The 18,432-nt window shown below is 37.7% G+C and overlaps 1 protein-coding gene and 2 pseudogenes across 1 annotated transcript in view; 1 reads left to right on the forward strand and 2 right to left on the reverse strand.

Annotated features, from left to right (window-relative positions):
* PPM1E (protein phosphatase, Mg2+/Mn2+ dependent 1E) overlaps positions 1-18,432 on the reverse strand; it is a 213,393-nt gene that overhangs the window by 81,651 nt on the left and 113,310 nt on the right. The window lies entirely within an intron of this gene.
* LOC102950483 lies at positions 7,065-7,523 on the forward strand (annotated as a pseudogene).
* LOC102950189 lies at positions 16,155-16,959 on the reverse strand (annotated as a pseudogene).

Consider the following 18,432-nt stretch of genomic DNA (forward strand, 5'->3'; position numbering starts at 1 on the left):
AAATCAACCACAAGAAAAAATTTGCAAAGATAACAAATACTTGGAGACTAAAGACCATCCTACTAAAGAATGAATGGGCTAACCAACAAGTAAAAGAAGAAGTTAAAAAGTACATGGAAGCCAGTGTTCTCGGGGCACCTGGTGGCTCAGTCAGTTCAGCGTCCAACTTCAGCTCAGGTCATGATCGCGCAGCTCGTGAGTTTGAGCCCCATGTCGGGCTCTGTGCTGACAGCTCAGAGCCTGGAGCCTGTTTCAGATTCTGTGTCTCCCTCTCTCTCTGTCCCAACCCACTCGCATTCTGTCTCTGTCTCTCTCAAAAATAAATAAACATTAAAAAAATTTTTTAAAAAGTACATGGAAGCCAAAGAAAATGATAATACCACAGCCCAAAAACTCTGGGACGCAGGAATGGTGGTCATAAGAGGGAGGTATATAGGAATCCAGGCCTTCCTAAAGAAGGAAGTTCACAGATACACACCTAATCTTACACCTTAAAGAGCTGGAAAAAGAACAGCAACTAAAACCCAAAATCAGCAGAAGACAGAAAATAATAAAGATGAGAGCAGAAATCAATGCTTCAAAACCACAACAAAAAAAACAAACAAAAAAAAACAAAAAACAAAACAAAACAAAACAAAAAAAACAGTAGAACAAATCAATGAAACCAGAAGCTGTTTCTTTGAAAGAATTAACAAAATTGATAAACCCCTAGCCACTTTAATGAAAAAGAAAAAAGAAAGGACCCAGATAAATAAAATCAAGAATGAAAGAGGACAGATCATAACCAACACAGCAGAAATACAAACAATAAGAGAATATTACGAGAAATTATATGCCAATAAAATAGGTAATATGGAAGCAATGGACAAATTCCTAGAGACATATAAACTACCAAAACTGAAACAGGAAGATATGGAAAATTTGAACAGACCCATAACCAGTAAAGAAATCCAATTAGTAACCAAAATCTCCCAAAAAAACAAGAGTCCAAGGGGGTGCCTGGGTGGCTCAGTCAGTTGAGCATCTGACTTTGGCTCAGGTCTGATCTCACAGTTCGTGAGTTCAAGCCCTGTATCAGGCTCTGTGCTGATAGCTTGGAGCCTAGAGCCCACTTCAGATTCTGCGTCTTCCTCTCTCTCTCTCTCTCTCTGACCCTCTCTAGCTCACACTCTCTTTCTCTCTCTCAAAAATAAATAAACAACAAATATTAAAAAAAAAAAAAAAAAGAGTCCAGGGCCAGATGGCTTTACAGGGGAATATTACCAAACATTTAAGGAAGAGTTAACACCTATTCCCTTGAAGCTGTTCCAAAAAAAGACATGGAAGGAAAACTTCCAATGCTTTTTATGAAGCCAGCATTACCTTGATTCCAAAACCAGACAAAGACCCCGCTAAAAAGGAGAACTACAGACCAATTTCCCTGATGAACATGGATGCAAAAATTCTCAACAAGACACTAGACAACCGGAATCAACAATACATTAAAAAAATTATTCACCACAACTAAGTGGGATTTATACCTGGGAGGCAGGGCTGGTTCAATATCCACAAAACAATGAATGTGATACATCACATCAATGAAAGAAAGGACAAGAACCACATGATCCTCTCAACAGATACAGAGAAAGCACTTGACAAAACACAGCATTCTTTCTTCATAAAATCCCTCAAGAAAGTAGGGATAGAAGGATCATACCTCAATATCATAAAATCCATATATGAAAGACCCACTGCTAATATCATCCTCAATGGGGAAAAACTGAGAGCTTTCCCCCTAAGGTCAGGGACAAGACAGGGATGTCCACCCTTGACACTGTTATTCAACACACTATTAGAAGCCTTAGCCTCTGCCGTCAGACAACACAAAGAAATAGGCATCCAAATTGGCCAAGAAGAGGTCAAACTTTCACTCTTTGCAAATGACATGATACTCTATATGGAAAACCCAAAAGATTCCACCAAAACACTGCCAGAACTGATCCATGAATTCAGCAGAGTTGCAGGATATAAAATCAATGCACAGAATCAGTTGCATTCCTATACACCAATAATGAAGCAACAGAAAGAGAAATCAAGGAATCAATCCCATTTACAATGCACCAAAAACCATAAAATACCTACGAATAAATCTAAGCAAAGAAGTGAAACATCTATACACTGAAAACTATAGAAAGCTTATGAAAGAAATGTAAGAAGACACAAAAAAATGGAAAAATATTCCATGCTCCGGGATAGGAAGAACAAATATTGTTAAAATGTCAATATTATCCAAAGCAATCTACCTACTCAATGTAATAATGATCAAAATACCAGCGTTCTTCACAGAGCTAGAACCAACAATCCTAAAATGTGTATGGAACCAGAAAAGACTCCGAATAGCCAAAGCAATCTTGAAAAAGAAAACCAAAGCAGGAGGCATCACAATCCTGGACTTCAAGCTATATTACAAAGCTATAACCATTAAGACAGTATGGTACTGGCACAAGAACCGACACTCAGATCAATGGAACAGAATAGAGAACCCAGAAATGGACCCACAAATGTATGGCCAACTAATCTTTGACAAAGCAGGAAAGAATATCCAATGGAATAAAGACAGTCTCTTCAACAAGTCGTGCTGGGAAAACTGGACAGCTATAGGCAAAAGAATAAACTGGACCACTTTCTTACACCATACATGAAAATAAACTCAAAATGGATTAAAGACCTAAATGTGAGACCTGAAACCATAAAATTCCTAGAAGAAAACATAGGCAGTAATTTCTCTGACACTGCCCTAAAAACATTTTCCTAGATATGCCTCCTCAGACAAGGGAAGCAAAAGCAAAAATAAAATATTTGGTCTGTACCAAAATACAAAGCCTTTGCACAGTGAAGGAAGCCATCAGCAAAATGAAAAGGCAACCTACTGAATGAGAGAAGAATTTGTAAATTATTCATCCAATAAAGTATTAATATCCAAAATATAAAAAGAACAACTCAACACCAAAATAATAATAGTAATAATATGTAATGACCCAATTAACAAATGGGCAGAGGACCTGAAAAGACAGTTTTCCAAAGAAGACCTGATTTCTAAAGCAATCATAAGATATTTAAAAAATAACATTCATCTGGGGGCACTTGGGTGGCTCAGTGAGTTGAGGCTCTGACTCTTCATTTAGGCTCAGGTCATGATCCCAGAATTGTGGGTGCAAGCCTGTCAGGCTCCACACCGCTCATGGGGCCTGCTTAAGATTCTCTCTTTCCCTCTGCCTATCTCCACTGCTCGCTCTCTCACGTGCACGCGCTCTCTCAAATAAATAAATAAATAAATAAATAAATAAATAAATAACATTCATCTGATGGTTTCTGGTTTTAAAAAAATGCAGATTAGGCATATGCATTTACCTCTCCCCTTATAAAATAACAGCAAAATAAGCTACAGGGTTTAAATACACAAGGAAAAAGAAAACAGAAGAGAAGGCAAAGATGGATAAAATATTTCAATGTGTTTTTAGAAAAGGGAGAGCAATTGGAAGAGTGGTACCTGATTTATCAGCGTGAGAGAAGCTATAATCTTAGGGGAATACTTGATGAAAACAGTCAATTCACCTTGCAAAGAACCTGGGAAACTCTCATACTTTGGAAGTACCAAGTAGGTGGAGAGGAAGAACAAAGTGAAAAACAGGATGACAGTCCATTGTGGGGAATAAGCTTAGGAATCTCTCAGATTTACACCAATGAGTTAACAAGGCATAAAGAAATACAAAGTCACAGAAAGCTACCCAAGTTTGGATAAACCAGATTGCCATCCCAAGAACAGGGGGGTGCAAAGGCACCAAGAATAGGGAGGTACAAAGGCACCCCAAAATACAGAGGGGGTGCAGAGCCCCCCAAATAGAGAGGGAGAGGTAAAGGCCCAAAATAGGAACGGGTGCAAAGGTGGCCAGTACATACGTATATGAAATAAACAAGATTAGATATTCAGGGTGAAAGTACCCCCAATTTAGTACTATAGCAGAAAAGCTGCTTTCACAGGAAGATAGGGCCAAGTTAGGTAAATTGGTGAACTGCTGGACTACGGACTGCTGCGCTGCAGGCAAAGCAGCCCAGAGAGGAGAGGTTAACAAAAGAAAAGGTGCCTTGTTAACCCTGAGGTTACTCCCCCTATTTGTCTCATCCCCTAGACTAGCTAAGTTAAACAGACACGGTGCCTCCTGTCTGCTATTAACAACCATCTGCCTGGCACCAGTATTTTGTTTTATATTGATCCTAACCTCAAACACTGTATATCTTCAAAACCCCCATCTTCCCTCACGTCCCCAAGTTAATGTTCCCAGTTTCTTTGTCCCTTTGTACGCCCATCACGTTTGTTAAGTCTTCTGATCTGAATAAATACGGGGCAAGGACCCTTATTCGGGGCTCTTGTCTTTTCCCAGACATTAGCCATCTCTCACTTTAATCCTGCATCCGCTCTTTTGATGGCCAAAAGAGAACTTTAGATTTAGAGTGTACAACAGTCCATGTGGGTGAAATGTTGATTCCCCTTCACCGTCCTACATACAGAATGGCGGCGGCTAAGTGCACACACTCCAGCCCTGGTGGGAGAATGGAAATTTATCCTCTAGAGATATTGAAAAGGAACGTCTAGACTTGGAGACACCAGGCAGCATAGAGAGTAGAGATGATATGGACTGAAAAGAAAAACATTTATTGAAATACTAAATCTTAGGATTAATTCCTTTAACCATTCCTCTACTCTATCCCACCCCTAATCCCAACTCCACCCCAGAACACTTGCATTTAATGCCCCAGGGAAAAAATGGAAAGGTCTTTTCTGGAGGAAATGAACAATCCTAGAGAAAAATCCTCCTCATAGTGACATATGGTCATGTCTCTATCCTAACATCCGAAAGTGAGGCTTACCTAAAATAAGTCTTCTTATTTCTAAAGAGTTTAATCGATGAGTTTAAAATATATACAAACCATCAAGGGTCATCAACTTGTGAGGAAATCATGAAAGATTAAAAGCAGGTATCATAAGAGCTATTTGGTATTTAAAATGATTGATGAAATCAGGCATTAAATACAGATTACAAAAATCTTCAAGAAAGTAGAATTAAACAAGAAATGGAAAATCAAACAAAAGGTAAGATAGTTCAAGCATCAGTGTAGTGAGATTAACTTTTGACTAATAGGAGAATATCCAATGGAATAAAGACAGTCTCTTCAGCAAGTGGTGCTGGGAAAACTGGACAGCGACATACAGAAGAATGAACCTGGACCACTTTCTTACACTATACACAAAAAGAAACTCAAAATGGATGAAAGACCTCAATGTAAGACAGGAAGCCATCAAAATCCTCCTGGAGAAAGCAGGCAAAAACCTCTTTGATCTTGCCCGCAGCAACTTCTTACTCAACACGTCTCAGGAGGCAAGGGAAACAAAAGCAAAGATGAACTACTGGGACCTCATCAGAATAAAAAGCTTCTGCACAGCAAAGGAAACAATCAGCAAAACTAAAAGCAAACGACAGAAAGGGAGAAGATATTTGCAAATGACATATCCAATAAAGGGTTAGTATCCAAAATCTAGAAAGAACTTATCAAACTCAACACCCAAAAAACAAATAATCCAGTGAAGAAATGGGAAAAAGACATGAATAAACACTTCTTCAAGGAAGACATCCAGATGGCCAACTGACACATGAAAAAATGCTCCACATCACTCATCACCAGGGAAATACAAATCAAAACCACAATGAGATACCACCTCACACCTGTCAGAATGGCTAACATTAACCACTCAGGCAACAACAAATGTTGGAGAGGATGCAGAGAAAGAGGATCTCTTTTGCACTGCTGGTGGGAATGCAAACTGGTGCAGCCACTCTGGAAAGCAGTATGGAGGTCCCTCAAAAAAACTAAAAATAGAACTACTCTATGACTCAGCAATTGCACTACTGAGCATTTATCTACAGGATACAGGTGTGCTGTTTCAAAGGGACACATGCACCCCCATGTTTATAGCAGCACTATCAACAATAGCCAAAGTATGGAAAGAGCCCAAATGTCCATCGATGGATGAATGGATAAAGAAGATGTGGTATATGTATACACAATGTAGTATTACTCGGCAATTGAAAAGAATAAAATCTTGCCATTTGCAACAACATGGATGGAACTGGAGGTAATTATACTAAGTGAAATTAGTCAGAGAAAGACAAAAATTATATGACTTCACTCATATGAGGACTTTAAGAGACAAAACAGATGAACATAAGGGAAGGGAAACAAAACTAATATAAAAACAGGGAGGGGGACAAAACAGAAGAGACTCATAAATATGGAGAACAAACTGAGGATTACAGGAGGGTTTATGGGAGGGGGAATGGGCTAAATGGGTAAGGGCACTAAGGAATCTACTCCTGAAATCATTGTTGCACTATATGCTAACTAATTTGGATGTAAAAATAAAAAACAAGCTAAACAACAACAACAACAAATTTTGACTAATAGGAATTCCAGGAAAAGAGGACAGAAAAAAGAGAGGGGGAAAAAATAAGAGCAAATACTTATTAAGGGCATACTATATGTGACAGACATTGTTCTAAGTGCTTCAGATAATTTAAAATATTTTTAAGTTTAGTTATTTATTTTGAGAGAGAGAGAGCAGGGGAGGGGCAGAGAGAGAGACAGAGAGAACCCCAAGCAGGCTCCGTGCCGTTATTGTGCAGAGCCTAATGTGGGGCTCAATTCCATGAACCAGGAGATCATGACCTGAGCTGAAATCAAGAGTTGGTTGCTTAACCGAATGAGTCATCCAGCCACCCAGTGCTTTAAATAATTTTAATTAACTAATTAATTCTCTGGTTACTCTATGAGGTAGGTATTATTATATCCCCATCTTAAAGATGAAGAAAATTAGGAATGTAGAGGTTAATAGAATAGCTAGTAGGTGGCAGAGCCAGAGTTCAAACCCAAGCAGTCTGCTGCCATAACTCACACTCTCAACAACTATATACTGCTGTCTCTCTATCAAAGAAATAATATGAGGCACTGCATCCTGGGTCAGTGTAGCCATGGCAGCTTTTGTCCTTTCTGCCATGTCTGTGACTGCCTGTAGCCTTCGTGCCACTACCCTGGGTCCCCACACTGGCGGCAGCCCAGCCACTCAATATTACCCTGTGCCCCCCAGGGGCCTGTTTGAGGCCTGGGGCTTCGCGTTTGGCCTCGGTGGTCATGCAGGTTCCAGTTACACAGTTATACCACCAGTACAGTGATGAACCCTGTTGGTCATTAGAGGGAATCAAGGACTGTGTTCTTTACATCTTAAAACTGTATGACAAGATTGACCCTGAAAAGCTCTCAATAAATTCCCACTTTATGAGAGAGTTGGGCCTAGACAGTTTGGACCAAGTGGAGATTATCATGGTCATGGAGGACAAATTTGGGTTTGAAATTCCTGATACAGATGTTGAGAAGTTAGTATGTCCACAAGAAACTGAGATCACATTGCGGATAAGGAGGATGTACAGTAAAACCCTGGATTTTGAGTAACTTGTTCTGTGAGTGTTCTGCAAGACAAAGAAAACATTTCTAATAAATGTCTTGCAATACGAGTAGTATGTGATGCCGAATGTCACATGATCACCCCTGAGCCAATTGTTCTTCTCTCTCTCTCTCTCTCTCTCTCTCACTCACTCACTGCAGGATTAGGGGTGATCCCATGTTCTGATGCTTGGTCTGAGGCTGCAGTGTTTGGCAGAAATCAGTGATTTTTCAGAAGTTGCAAAGTGCCCACAACTGACGTGTATTTTTGGTCACTTCAAAGCACCTATGGACAGTCCTTTGCTTTTCCATACCAGAGTAGGTTTAGAAATCCTTTGCTTCATTCTAGGTCAGGCTGCCTGCAGGTAATGACCCTTTCCTCTGCTGCCTTATTGCCAGTTACATTAAATACAGCATATGACAGGAGTTTATTAATACTGTACTGTAGTAAACATCCATGTGAGCATATATAATGGCCCCTATGTAGAAAAAGATTCCACTGAGCCAATAGATAGCAGTGATTCCATTAGTGATAGTGAAAGTCATCCTACACAATAACCCTCCTCTCTCTTGTCTCCCTCACACCAGCCACGAAGGTTTTCAAAGCTAAGTGCAGGTTAATTTATTTTTCTTTATATTTTTTATTTTTTATTATACTACATACAGTATTTTAATCATTTTTATAGGAATATTTTTGAGTTGGCAACGAATCATCTGAGTTTCCATTATTTCTTATGGGGAAATTTGCTTTGATATATAAGTGCTTTGGATTAAAAACATGTTTAAAGAATGAATTATGCTAGCAAACCGAAATTATTTTCAGTTATGAATAAAATATCAGACGTCTTTTTTCTCTTAGAGAAGACTCAAAAGATGCTAGCAAGTGTCTGGAACTGAGAATGTGTTTTGGCATTATTGTTGCCTTTGACAGAGTAATTCTGTTTTGACTTGTATTTATTTTATTTTACTTCTTAAATTTTACTTAAATTCAAATTAGTTAACATAGAGTGTAGTCGTGGCTTCAGGAGTAGAACCCAGTTATTCATCCCTTACATCTGAACTCAGTGCTCTTTCAGAAAAGTATCTTCCTAAATCCCCATCACCCATTTAAGCCATACCCCCACCCCCACCCCTCCAGCAACCCTTAGTTTGTTCTCTGTATTTAAGAGTCTCTTATGGTTTACCTCCCTCTCTGTTTTTATCTTATTTTTCCTTCCCTTCCCCTATGTTCATCTGTTGAGTTTCTCAAGGAAAGCTTCCAAACTCATTCTATAAAGCCAGCATTACCTTGATTCCAAAACCAGAAAAAGACCCCACTAAAAAGGAGAATTACAAGCCAATTTCCCTGATGAACATGGATGCAAAAATTCTCAACAAGATACCAGCAAATCAAATTCAACAGTACATTAAAAATAATTCTTCACCATAATCAAGTGGGATTCATTCCTGGGTTTCAGGGTTGGTTCAATATTCTCAAATCAATTAATATGATACATCACATTAATAAAAGAAAGGATAAGAACCATATGATCCTTTCAATAGATGGAGAAAAAGCATTTGACAAAATACAGCATCCTTTCTTGATAAAAACCCTCAAGAAAATAGGGATAGAAGGAACATATCTTAACATCATAAAAGTCTTATATGAAAGGCCCATAGCTAATATCATCCTCAATGGGGAAAAACTGAGGGCTTTCTTCCTACAATCAGAACACAACAAGGATGTCCACCCTCACCACTGTTGTTCAACATAGTGTTGGAAGTCCTAGCCTCAGCAATCAGACAACAAAAAGGAAGAAGTCAAACTTTCATTCTACATGTATCATGTCATCTGATACTCTACAGTGAAAACCTGAAAGACACCAAAAAACTGCTAGAGCTGATACATGAATTCAGCAAAGTCGCAGGATATAAAATCAATGGACATAAATCAGTTGCATTTCTATACACCAATAATGGAACAACAGAAAGTGGTATCAAGGAATCGATCCCAATTACAATTATACCAAAACCCATAAAATACTTAGGAATAAACCTAACCAAACAGGTAAAAGATCTGTACATTGAAAACTATAGAAAGCCTATGAAAGAAATTGAAGAAGACACAAAAAAATGGAAAAACATTCCATGCTAATGGATTTGAAGAACAAATATTGTTAAAATGTCGATACTACCCAAGCAATCTACACATTCAATGCCATCCCAATCAAAATAACAGCATCCTAAACAATCCTAAAATTTGTATGGAACCACAAAAAAACCTGAATAGCCAAAGAAATGTTGAAAAAGATAACCACAGCTGGAGGCATCACAATCCTGGACTTTAACCTGTATTACAAAGCTGTAACCATCAAGACAGTATGGTATTGGCAGAAAAACAGACACATAGATCAACAAAATGGAATAGAGAACCCAGAAATGGGCCTACACAAATATGGCCAATTGATCTTCAACAAAGCAGAAAAGAGTATCCAATGGGCAAAATAGACTTGTATTTAAATTGTCTGTTTTACCCTTTGAAAATAAATCTATAAAACCAGAAAAGAGAGAGAGAGAGAGAGAGAGAGAGAGAGAGAGAGAGAGAGAAAGAAAGAAAGAAAGAAAGAAAGAAAGAAAGAAAGAGAAAAAATAAGTGAGACTTCCAGGTTTAGAGGGCAAATTGAACACATTCAACTTGCTCCCTCCAGAAACCTTGCCAGGCAATGGTAAAGGGAATATTTTAAAATAATAACTGAAAGAGAGGAAGAAAAAAGGCGACACAAAGTAGATGATGGAGTGGCAACTGAAGTAGCAGGACACAGAAAGCCAAGTCTTAAACCAACAGTGAGGAAAGCTGAGAACAAACCCAATATATACAAAAGAATCCTCTAAATAAACAAAAACCAGCCATACTAAGTACCTGTAGAACTGGGGGTAGGTGGCAAATGGAATGGATAAAATAAGAAAAACTGAGTGAAAGCTGTTTAAGAAGCTGGTGCATCCCTAGATGCCCCATTCCACACCTAGATGACTACCTTTCCCTAACTTCCCAATTTTGGCAGAAGTCTGCAGCTTTTTCCCTAAAGAGGATAAAACAGGCATCTCTTGATGAAGAGACACCAGAAACTGTTGAGGGCATAAGTACTATAGTAAAAAACAAGGGGATTAAGTGATTTTATACATAGGTTAATGCTGAATTCACAGATTAGCAGTTCTCCTCCCTGATTCTGTTGAACCAGACAGATGAAATGGAGTTAGGGTCAGAAGTTCCCCCAAACAAACAAACAAACAAACACAATACAATACAATACAATACAATAAAGAAAAAGAAGACGAAGACAATGACGACGGAGTAGAAATAGTAGCAGTAGTAGTAGTTTCCCTAACAAATGGCTCAACCAGATTATCCTACAATAAAAGTCAAATTTGACTTAAGGGGTGCCTGCGTGGCTCAGTCAGTTAAGCGTCTGACTTCGGCTCAGGTCACGATCTCACAGTTTGTGAGTTCGAGCCCCACATCGGGCCCTGTGCTGACAGTGTGGAGCCCACTTAAGATCCTGTCTCCCTTTCTCTCTGGCCCTCCTCCACTCATGCTCTGGCTCTCTCAAAAATAAAAATAAACATTAAAAAAAATCTTTAAAAAAATCCTCAAGGGGTGCCTGGGTGGCTCAGTGGGTTAAGCATCCAACTTCAGCTCGGGTCATGATCTGCCAGTTCGTGAGTTTGAGACCTGTGTCGGGCTCTGTGCTGACAGCTCGGAGACTGAAGCCTGCTTCAGATTCTGTGTCTCCCTCTTTCTCTACCCCTAACCCACTCACACTCTGTCTCTGTCTCTCTCAAAAATAAATAAACATTAAAAAACAATTTAAAATAAAAAAATAAATCCTCAATATCTAAAACAGTATGTAAATATACAAAAATAGATTTGGAATGAAATATACCAAAATGGTGATTTCTTGATAGGGGAGTAAGTTGGGGGAGAGAGGGAAGCTTTTGCTTTTTATTGTATATATTTCCATTTTAAAACATTTTACAATGGGGGTGCTGGGTGGCTCAGTAGGTTAATCGACTGACTTCAACTCATGTCATGATCTCACAGTTAGTGGGTTTAAGCCAGGCGTCGGGCTCTGTGTTGACAGCGAGGAGCCTGGAGCCTGCTTCAAGTTCTGTGTCTCCCTCTCTCTGCCCTTCCCCTGCTCATGCTCTCTCTCTCTCTCAAAAATAAAATAAAACATTAAAATTTTTTTTAAAAAAGGTTTTACAATGAACATATTTTCATCTATTACATTCGTGCAATTTTTCTAAAGATTTTATTCATCTAGGAGCAGCTGGCATGGTTCAGTTGGTTGAGCACTCGGTCAACTCTTGATTTTGACTCAGGTCATAATCCCAGGGTCATGGGATCCAGCCCCATGTCCTGTTCTGCACTGCGTCCTGAGCATGGAGCCTGCTTAAGATTTTTCTCTCTCTCTCAAAATAAAAATTTTTGTAAATGCTTTAAAGATTTTATTTTTCTACACCCAACACAGGGTTCGAATTCACAACCCCAAAATCAAGAGTCACATGCTCCACCGACTGAGACAGTGAGGTGCCTCCATTTGTGTAATTTTTAAAAAATGTTTATTTATTTTGAGAGAGAAACTGAGTAGGGAAGGGTTGAGAGAGAGAGACAGAGACAGAGACAGAGAGAGAGAGAATCCCAAGCAGGCTCTGCACTGACAGCATGGAACCCACTGATGAGCTCGAAGCCACAAACCATGAGATCATGACCTGACCTGAAATCAAGAGTCAGTCGCCCAACATACTGAGCCACCTACGTGCCCCTGTGTTAATTTTTTAAAGAGAGAAAAGAAAGGGAAGAAGTGAAAGGAAAATAAAAATGGACTGGTATAATACTTAGTAGGTGGGGAATATTTTCTTTAATTAATTAGAATCTCAAAAACAAGACTAATAATGATTTTACTTGCTGTGTAATATTCTACTTGATGAAGACATTAAAGTCACCACCAAAGCACTTAAGACAATAAAATCTACAGAAAGTGAAATATGTATTTTATATATATTACGTATATATTTCTTAATAACCAAAAATAGTAGACTATTACCAACTTAAAAAAAAAAACAACTCTTGCACAACAGAATCAGAAGAGAAATTTTCTCTTAACAATTATGCTTTTAAGAAGTCTGCAATTCTAGCCAAAAGATTACATATTCAGGAGATATCACCAGATTCTTTCCTAAAAAATTATTATAGACTCTCACTGCTCTATTCTGGCAAAGTACTTATGTTTACACTTCTTTTGTGTAAAACCCTGCAGGAATCTTCATATTCCTGATCCTGTTGATTAAGAAAATACTAACCTCCCATTTAAGTCGAAGACTACTGAAAATGTTGAAACCCAAATCTTTTTAAAAGTTAATTTATTTCAGTGCCTAACTTTGTTTTCTTAAATGATAACCTAATTTTAGATTTTAAACATATGGTCAAAAATTAAAGGTAACAGTAAAACATTACAAGTAGTATTTTGTTTCAAAGATATTAAAAATAATAAGTACATTTAAAATATTTTCTGGTGTGCCTAGGTGGCTCAGTCAGTTGAGTGTCTGATTCCTGGTTTTGGCTCAGGTCATGATCTCAGAGTCATGGGATTGAGCCTCGAGTTGAGCTCCATACTGAGTGTGGAGCCTGCTTAAGATTCTCTGTCTCTCTCTTCCTCTCTCTCTCTCTCTCTCCCTCTGCCCCTTTCTTCTGCTCATGCTCTGCTCTAAAATAAAAACAAAATAATCATAAAATAAAATTCTTTCAAAGCGTGTTTCTAATTCTGTGAGTAAATCCTTGGATGCACCTTTTGCAACATAATCAGAATATTCAGTTAAGATCTCCCACTAAAAATTTGTACAAAGAGTAAAACTAAGTAGTTGAAAAGCATTTTAGTTCCTAGCTGCCAAATTCCAGAGTCTAGATTATTGCAGGAACATCCTGCTGTCATCTCTATCTAGCAAGAGTTCTGAAGGAAAAAAGAGAAAAACATGTTGAAAGATGGGGAAAATAAAATCATTATAGTTTGGCACCTTTTTTGGATAACTCATCAGTTTCATGTCACCATTTCTTCATTTAGCAGCGATATTCGACTGAATTACTAAAAAGAAGAAATAAATATCATCTGTAACTTTGTTCCCCAACTTTGAGCAGCAAAAGTCAGTTTTCATAAATATTTTCAAAACTATATTTGAGGGGCACCTGGCTGGCTCAGTCGGTTAAGCGGCCGACTTCGGCTCAGGTTATGATCTTGCAGTCCGTGAGTTTGAGCCCCGCTTCGGGCTCTGTGCTGACCCTCAGAGCCTGGAGCCTGTTTCAGATTCTGTGTCTCCCTCTCTCTCTGACCCTCCCCTGTTCATGCTCTGTCTCTCTGTCTCAAAAATAAACGTTAAAAAAATTAAAAAAAAAAAACAAAAAAAACTATACTTGATGACTCTCTAAACGGATCTTAAACTCCTAAAATATTCTTAGTTTCCAAATGATTACTTGATCTGTGTTTTCCATTTGTATTTTCCCCCTAGGTAGCAGATTAAGATCTTTTCCTGAATTTAGTAAATTGACGACTTGCTTGGCATATTTCTCATAACAAATACAAATAAGTAATCTAAAGTCACTCTTTCCTTATTTGGCAGTTTGGCCACAAGAAGTGATTCTCCCTTTCAAACTTTTATTTCTTATTTTACTTTTGATAATAGCTTCACTGATATATATATAATTCACATATCAAACTCTTTAATTATTTATAGTTCTACTTACTATAATCTTTCAATTACCATCTAACCATTAATAACAAAATCTCTCTCAATTTTTCTGTTTGTAAACTGTTACCCCTAAGAAAACTAGGAGTTAAAGAAAAATGTTTATTTATTTATTTTTATGGGGGGGGCAGAGAGAGAGGGAGAGAGAGAATCTTAAGCATCTTAATTAAGATTAAGAATCTTAATCTTAAAAATCCTAAAATATGGATGCCTGGGTGGCTCAGTCATTTAAGTGTCTGATTTCAGCGTAGGTGATGGGTCATGATTCGCGGTCACGATCTCACAGTTCATGAGTTTGAGCCCCACATTGGGCTCTATGTTGACAGCTCAGAGCCTGGAACCTGCTCTGGATTCTGTGTCTCCCTCTCTCCCCTGCACTCACTGCATCTCTCACTCTCCCTCAAAATAAACATTAAAAAAAATCCTAAAATAAATTTAAAAAGAAACTTTTAAAATACAATTTGTTGAAAAATTGAGGTTTCCTATAATATAGGCCAAAGAACTCCCAGCAATCTGTAAAATCATTGTGAAGATGTATTTATCTCTTTGGTGGGGAAGTGATAAGTTTAGAAATATAACATGTGAACCAGCTATTTATTCCTTGAAAAATAGGAATTAGAAAATTTAAAAAGCAGTATCTTGATTTTCCATTTTTCTTTTCCTTTAGAAAAATCTCACCCTTTTCATTAACAATGGAGAATATGCTTCACATTCCCTAATGATGTCCCAAAGCTACTTGTGTTGGTTATGCAAATAGTTTTACTATATGGTCAAATTTTAAAAAGCAAAACATAACTATTTAAAATATCTTAAGTTCAAATACTATAGATTTTACAATAATGTGTAGTAATTTAATTCAACATGCACATATTTCATTTAGAAGATATATTTTAATCAACCACTGTTAAAATCTAGTAATTTAGGTTAAAATCTAAAATTTTACAAACCTATCTTCAGCTTTCTCAATCATTATAATGTCCTAATTATCTTCAATCTTTTGATTTAGTATCAGTTTCTGACTTATTCTATAAGTAAAAAATTTAAATTTTAATTCCTTACATTTCAGGAAGAAGACTAGAAATAACAACCTACCCATTAACGAACAAATATTTTAAGTTTGCCAGTATTTCACAATTTTCTGTGAAAAGATCAAGAAATATATCACTATATCATTATAGCAGATTTCAAAATACTAGTCTCAGATTACAGAATTCCCTACCTACTGACATTTTGGCTATCTGTAGAAAAGCCAAAACCTGCAAGCAACATGGCAATTAAATACAGGAAAATGTTTCTGAAAGAAAGAAAGGAAGGAAGAAAAAAGTTTCCTAATTTTCTGATAAAATAAAGACCATAGTCTTTTGTTTATAAATACAAGGAAAATGTTCTGAAACTCAATTAAAAAGTTAAGGATAATAAAAATAACATTCCTTCAAAAATTAATCAAGATTGTAGAAATTTTACCTTATACAAATTGTCTCTACATACAAATATGAAATTTTATTCTTGGAGATGAAACTGTTTTTTTTATATATAAGTAGGATCCATGCCCAACATGGGGCTTGGACTCACAACCTTAAGATTGAGAGTCTCATGCTCTACCAACTGAGCCAACCAGATATCCACTATTCTTGGAGATGAAATCTTATAGAACATGCTATAAACTACAATGCACTTGCTAGTAAATGAATAGCATTTTGAGTGCTTCCCAAAGGCAAAAACAAAACTTCTGAAGCAAAATAAAAACTCATGTTCATAATATTTTTTTTCCAACTTTTAAAAGCTGCTTAGTTTTTGTCATCAACCTTATTTCCATTTTGTTTAAGAGTTTGTGGAAGAACAGCTTAAGACCACTCAGTTGTTGTTCTTGCCCATTTAGTGGCCTGAGCAGTGGAAGCTGCAGATCAGTCTTCAGTGGCAGGCTGAACACTCCAGTCTTTAGTAGAGAACTGTTCTGTAGGCAGAGAGGGCACCTCTACACCTTCATACCAGTCAACTGCTTCCAAGTCCAGGAGCAGCCCATTCACCTTTAAGTTCTTCCTTGGTCACAGCCTCTTCAGCAGCAGGGTGCTCTTTGTTTTCAGTCTCTTTAGGATCTCTGGAGAAGTAGACATTAGGCATGACTTCCCACGGGTGTTCATGGGAGACAGTGCCACACATGCACACAATTTCCCAGGCCAGCATCTACCATATCACACCCAATGAGTGAGCTCCCTTGTTGCAAGGGATGTCAGTAACTACACAGCACAGAAGAAAGTCTGTGTTACACCAAGCAATGGTAGGCATATTAACAAAAGACACTGTGGCGGAGGCTGGTGGTCAGCCTTGGGATCAATAACCTCTGGAAGTCTTGGCTCCCAGAAGGCTATCTGGATCTGATTAATGGAGGTTCTAGGAGTGAAGTGGCCAGCAACAGCAATGGCTCCAATGGCAGCAGCAAACTTCACCACAGCTTGCTGGCCAGTATTCCAGAATGACAGGACACTGACATCAGCTGAGTTTTCAACTGTACCAAAGGCATGAGCTGCCAGTGGAAGCCATCACTTTTCCTTTTGTAGATGTATTGTTCCACTTGGAAGTCAAGGTTCCTACTGCAAGGAATTTGAGGACATTCTCCTTTACTTGCTGAACATCAAGGACTCCAAACATTGTGAAATTTTCCCTTTAAGTTATGAATGGAACCCAGAACATTATATGGGTAGTGCAGACAGGGCATAATACATTTAAATCACAAGCCATAGCACTCATTATGCAGTTTAACAAGATATAACCTCTCAACAAATGAAAAACATAAACTCTTTATTTTTTGTAGAGATGTAAAGTCATCGGTACTCCATGGAGTCACTCTATTCAGATGAGGTCTTTGTACAACAGTTCTCATTAATGACAGTGCAGATGTGCTGGCATCCTAGGAATTTTTCATTAAGATTCAAACTAGCTGCATCCTATCTCATGGGTCTCTTCTTTGATGAGCTGCATTTTCCTCCTTGCTTGTACTATCTATGGTATTAGTAATAATTAGAACTAAATCAGATTTAATTACAGTAACTTTCAAATAAGGTACTAAATATAGTTCTTTGTTCAGTCAACTGTGTCCATAAAAATCACAGGCATGTTTAAAACAAGATACACAGAATTCTATTAAATTATGTTCTGGGAGAATTGATTATAATTTTAGCAAAATGAACTTTGTTCTGCCACATGGGTCTCAAAATGGCAATACCTGAAACACTGATTTACAAGTATAGTGTATACAGTACCTGTTCATTTTGAAAGCATAAAAAAGTATTGCTTCTATTAGTACCAAGCAAAGAAAGATCAAAGTAAATTTGATCAGGTTCAGCCAAGTGCAAGAAAGGAAAACCCTCTGACTCACGTTTTTACACAGCCCTCAATGTGTCAATTTAAAGCTTACTTTCTTCTTTTTTAAATTTTAATTCCAGTATAGTTAACATATAGTGTTCTATTAGTTTCAGGGTATACAATATAGTGATTCAACAATTCTATGTATCACCCAGTGCTTATCATGATGTGTGCACTCCCTAATCCCCATCACCTATTTCACCCATCCCCCCCCCCCCACCCACCTCCACTCTGGTAAACATCATTTTGTTCTCTATAGTTGTCAGTTTCTCAGTTTGACTCTCTATGTCCTTTGTTTGTCTGTTTTCTTAAATTCCACATATGAGTGAAATCATATGGTATTTGTCATTATATTCTCTAGCTCCATCTATGTCATTGCAAATGGAAGATTTCATTCTTTTTTATGGCTAAATAATATTCCATTGTGTGTGTGTATATACAATAAGATGTGGTGTGTATATATATATCTTATTTATCAATTTATCACACACCTTATTTATCAATTAATGTATCATTGCACACTTGGGCTGCTTCCATAGTTTGGCTATTATAAATAATGTTGCAATAGGGGCACCTGGGTGGTCAGTTGGTTATGCATCCCACTCTTAACATCAGCTCAGGTCATGATCTCAAGTTTCATGAATTCAAGCCTCGCATTGGGCTCTGCACTGACAGTGTGGAGCCTGCTTGGGATTCTTTATCTTTCTCCCCCTCTCTCTCTGTTCCTCCCCAACTTGTGCACTCTCTTTTTCTCAAAAT

The sequence above is a fragment of the Panthera tigris genome, chromosome E1 (genome assembly GCF_018350195.1).
Source record: "Panthera tigris isolate Pti1 chromosome E1, P.tigris_Pti1_mat1.1, whole genome shotgun sequence".
NCBI lineage: Eukaryota > Metazoa > Chordata > Mammalia > Carnivora > Felidae > Panthera > Panthera tigris.